Below are 5,289 nucleotides of genomic sequence, written 5' to 3'. Positions count from 1 at the left end.
AGGGTGCTCCTGGAAGCTGTCCTGGTCCCTCAGTCACCATTCCCTCCTTTCACATCCCTTCATGCTGGTTAATGGATTTACCTTCCACCAACACTTCAGCGAGAAGTTCTACACTCCTCAAGAAGTGAAAACCAAAAATTCCAGATACCAAAGCTCCAGAGGCTAAAACTGAAGAGATTGGTACCTACATGTTTGTATAGCTGTAAAGCTACCCTGAAACTGTAAAGCAGCAATTATCACTTCTTTGAGTCTTCCATCACCTCAGTCACCCACTAGACCAGATCTCTTGGGTCAGCCCCTCTGACCTGTTTAGTAGAATATTTTTTATTCTGACAGTTGCAGATCAAGCTCAACTGGATCTATTTACCAGACTTGGGGAAGAAACTCTTGAAAGGTGAAGATACTTTAAATTTAAGCATCTAATTTTTTTCTTAGAGAAAAATATTTCTAGGTTGACATTTCGTTTCAAATCATATCAAATATTTCACTTAAAGTTTTCACTGATTTTTTCTTTAATTCAGCCAACAAAACAAAAAGTTATTACCAGTTATTTGCACAGTGCTGCTTAGATTTGGGCACTGAATAGATTTCAGTGCAGACAAAAACCAAACAAGTGCTGTGCTGCTAACTCTGACCAGCTTACTCTTAGTTCTGCAATAGTGGATTTTTTTTAAAGCTCCAGCTTCTTGAACCATGTGATTCCATGAATATCTCAGCTTGCTTTCCCACTGAAAGTAGAGGTCTGATAATTTGAGTTGCAAACATAAGCTCACATTGTGAAGCACTAAATGCCCCAAACAAGCAAAACATGTATTTTTCCATCTTACTGATTTTAAAGTCAGTCTCCTCATATGGGGCAGATATTATTTGTGATTTTTGAACTCTTCGGGTAGAAACTACTGCAAATGACTTTCCAGGAGCTATTTGAGAAAGAAATCTCCATCCTTGGGGCTTTTGACCCTTCTCTGTTCTTGACCTCCTCCCTTGTGTTTTGGGGAAGGAAACCATCAGGCAGCTCAGCCCCAACCCCGACAAACAGCAAGAGTTAATTTGGTGCAATGTATCTGAGTGTAGTAACTGATTACATTTTTCCCCAAAGGAAACTTCAGTTAATTTGGTTAGTGACTCATATGCCAGGCTGCCAATTACAACACAGATGATTACACACATAAATTCACGTCGGAGTGGCTCAACGATCACAGGGAGGGGAAAAAAAAAAAAAAGAAAAAAGGAAAAGAATAAAAAAGAAGCAGAAAGGAAAAAAAAAGGCTCCCCTTTACCTTCCTGGGGCTGGGGGTGGGTAAGAGCCCACCCTGCAAGGTGCTGGGTGCCCATGCAGGCCTCTGGAGACTGAGTGCCAAAAGCTGTGAGACTGGGACGTGCCATCCCTGCAATGGCAGTGTCTGTAGCTTTCCATTTGGGATTTTCACTGCAGAAATGTGTGGCACGCTCTCTAAAAGATTGTTTGCCAGTATCGTTAGAGGAATCCATACACAAAGAGAGCAGGAAGGAGGTTAAATGAGCAGTGCTTGGCAGTACATCAGTAAATCATTTAAAGATAACCTGTGCATACCAATACCTTAAAAAAAAAAAATCCAATTAAAGTAACTTATTGCAAACCTAGTCCCATTTCTGAAATGCTTTATATTCCTAAGGAGGAGTGGGAGAGGGAGAGGAAAGAAACAGGACAAGGAGTGAGAGTCTGATGCTATCACATGAGGAAAGCCCAGGCTGGGGATGGAAAAAGAATTCCTACATGCCTCATCAATCGAAATCAATACCAAGGGGGGTTGGCCAGGCTCCTGAATACATATATTCAGAGAAAATGAGACTTTGCACTTAAAAGCGATGGGAAGTTTTGACATTGGTGGAGAGTGTAGGAGGAAGAAGGTTTTCTTTTATCTTAAAAGAAAGATACTTCACTGGCCTCAAATGCGTTTCTAGCTAGACATCCCTGCAGATAAACAGCTGCGTGCATTTCCTGCAGCCAGGGTCAGCAGGCTGCTGTGGGGGAACTCATGCAGCTCCTTGCTGGGGAGGTTGAAGTCCTTTACAAACAGTAATTAAGCTTCGTGGCACCAGGGTACTATTATACCAGTTTTACAAGGGAATAAAAAGAATGTGGCAGCAAAGTGATTTGCCCAAGGTCATCCAGCAAGTCAGTGGCAGAACCAAGTACTACACACAGATGCCTGATCTCCCATCCTCACCTCTCACCAGCAGAGAAGTCCCCTATCTTGGCCTTTATTAAATAACCATTACAAAATGTATTAATTTTAATTTGGAACTATGTAAATTGACTCTTTCCCAAAAGACAGCAATTGGCTGTTAAATAAATACCAGGTGATTATTTCAATCATATTTGCTGATGAGTGGATCATCAGTGTAATGTGCTGGGTTCAATAAAAAGGTTATTGCCTGTCAAATAAACATGATGAGCAGAGCCTGGACTGATGTGGGACAAACCCAACAACCACTGGCTTTGGTGGGAGCTCCAGCTGCTCAGCACCTTTTAGAGGCTGAGTTCAAGTACTTCTTACAGTACGTAGAGAGAAAACTGGTGCTGGCAAAGCAGCACTAATTCCATTAGCAAGATGACCTTAGGTCAGTCCTGGCACCCTAAACTCGACTGTGTGAGTAGTTAAGTCTCACTGATTTCTGTAGAAACAGCTCAGTGTGCAACACTGTTCTTAACAAGGGTAAAAGTAGCAAAAATAATTCCTGTAGTATGAAAGGATGGGGTGATTTTAGGATTAGTGTTAAATTAAATGCAGAAGGATCTTGCTTCTGTTTTTATTATAAATCAGCAGAAGGAGAGAGCTGTAAATACAGCTGAAAGGCCAGATTAGGTCTTTCGGAGAGATGGCCTGCACACAGAGAATTTTTAAGTTTAAGTTGCCAGTTTCTTTTGTGTTTGTAAGAACAGTGTTTGTTCTCCACCAGACAGCCAAGGATGCATTAAAAAAGCCCCTGTACATGCAGAACCGCATGTCACCGGCAGTCACACGCCGAGGCAAGCCCCTTGCTGGGAACTCCAGCCGCCGCTTTCCAGGGAGCAGCTCTGTGCCGGAGATGTGCGAGGGCATCATCGCGGCGGTGATGGCATCGCCGCTGCTGCCGGCAGGGCCGGGGCAGGAGCAGGGCTTTCCCGGGGGCTGTGGCAGGGCAGGCAGTTCCCAGGGACGGCACTAGGTGGTGGCCGAGCCGCTGGCGAGGCGAGCGGAGCCGCCAGCGAGGCGCTGCGGCATCGCCAGCACCGCGCTCCGGGAAAAATGGGCTGGATTGAAACCCCTAATGTCTCGCATTACGGGCTAATGTCCTCCCGAACGCTGGCACAGAGGCGGCCAGGACGAGCTGTACCGCTCGGAGAGAACACTTCTTACCATTCTTATCTGCAGACCTTCGCAGGGTGTTCTTTTCCCGTCAACGTTTCCTTAAAATAGATACTTCTTTTTTTATTTTTATTATTTTTTTTTAATTTTTTATTCTCTCTCCCCTCCCTCTCCCCTCCCGCTTAGCCCGTTTAGGGTTTTGCTGCTGAAGGTTGAGATAGGGATTTTAGGGAATGTTCGATTTCAGTTTGGAAAGCGTGGAATGCGCCCTCTCTACCAGCGCAGCCGCACACTCACATGCCAATTAGAATGTTAATAATAATTAAGTGTCTTACTCCTAAGACGCTCCTACACAGGGGAACGCTAAAGTGCCAGTCAGCTCATTTCATTACATGCAGGCAGACACCTCTCAAGACCTCGTGTGTTTGCTAAGGGAGTGGAGCAGTTCCAGCTCTGGCCAATCTGATTCCAGATGATCTGCTCAACAAACAAATTAGAGCAGCCTACAGAAAGAAACTTGCACCAGAAAAAAAGTCCAGCTGTGGCAGCTGAACTCTAACTTTCATCTCAAACTGAGCCACAGCAAATACATACGGGGCGAACCCTATAAATTTCCAGCGTGCAGGGGTTTGTGGGAGTCTTTATCTAGCTCTGGTTCACATGCTTCAAAGCGGCTCCGTTTCAGATTTGAGATAATCCCCTAATTAAACACAAACTCAAGCTTTAAGCTGCATGTCATCTGATTTCTACCCCAAAAATCAGGGCTGGACACAGACTCTGTAGGGCTGTTGAGCTTGTTCAGCTCTGAGGTTCCATTGGAGTGGACAGCAAGGGCTGGTCCAGAGGTCGCTTCCATCTGTGAGAGCCACGTGGGTCCCACCTTGCCCAGCTCCCAGGAGTGCTGCAGTCTGCCTCACAGCTCACCACAACCTGCTGCTGATTCACAAACCCAGCCTTGCCAGCAGCTGCATCCTTTGGTGGGCAAGAGGATGGATGGGAGGTTAGCAAGATTTGGAAGAGTTCTTGGGCTCAAGGCTTGCTTTTCAGGGAACACCCAGGAGGGAGCTGGGAAGAAAAGCTTGGATACAGTTCTCATCAGCAGAACCTTTTGAGTGACTCTGAAGAGTTCTGCAGTTGAATTGTACCTGGCTAAAGGGAATGAACTTAATATGTTTCTGATACTAGAAATGTTTATGGCTACTTTTCACCCGAAGCTCTACTTTCAGAAGGAAAAAAAGAAAAAAAAAAAAAGAAAAAGAAAAGAAGTGAGGCAAGAAGCAAAATCTCCAGGAGCAGGAAAAGAGAAAACTCTGTTTGTCCAGAGCACACACCAAATAAACCAGATACAAAATAAGTTAAAGCAAGACTGAGTCATTCACATTTCCAATAAATTAAAGGGAAAAAAATGCTGTCATTTTTCACCCTATTTCACATCAGAGAGCAATCACAACAGACTATTCACTTAATGCGATGATGATTTTACCCCTGCCCCCAAGGGGTTTCTCTGCCTCTCTTGCACAGCCCTGAAAATTATCACATTTGCCCCCATTTTACATCTCTCCCCACACCCAGTTTGTCCCATTTCAAATGATTTGGGTTCTTACATCTGCTGTCATTCTCTTTTTACTATCCTTTGATTTTTACCAGCTGCAAGAGAAAAAAAAATACAGAAACCCATGTATCTGATTAGATGTGCATGACACATAAAGCTACACCTGAATGTACAGCTGAGTTCACCCAGACCCAGTTTTCCCAAAAGATCAGAAGTCTGAACAAAATCAAGCCAATCCAGGAACACAAATCTCGTAAAGAAGGCTCCCCTGGGTCCTATTTCCAGTTTCTCCACAGATAACCCGAGGGGATGCTGTGGGGCCAGCTCACCACTGTGGTAAGGAATTTCGCATACCCAGCTTCAATTTTATCTCCAGCCCTTGGGAAGTAAAAAGCTAAATGAGCA

The sequence above is a fragment of the Pseudopodoces humilis genome, chromosome 23 (assembly GCF_049639895.1).
Source record: "Pseudopodoces humilis isolate 2021_Gansu_Grassland_sample_001 chromosome 23, ASM4963989v1, whole genome shotgun sequence".
NCBI classification, from domain to species: domain Eukaryota; kingdom Metazoa; phylum Chordata; class Aves; order Passeriformes; family Paridae; genus Pseudopodoces; species Pseudopodoces humilis.
Note: the sequence above shows the minus strand (reverse complement) of the source record.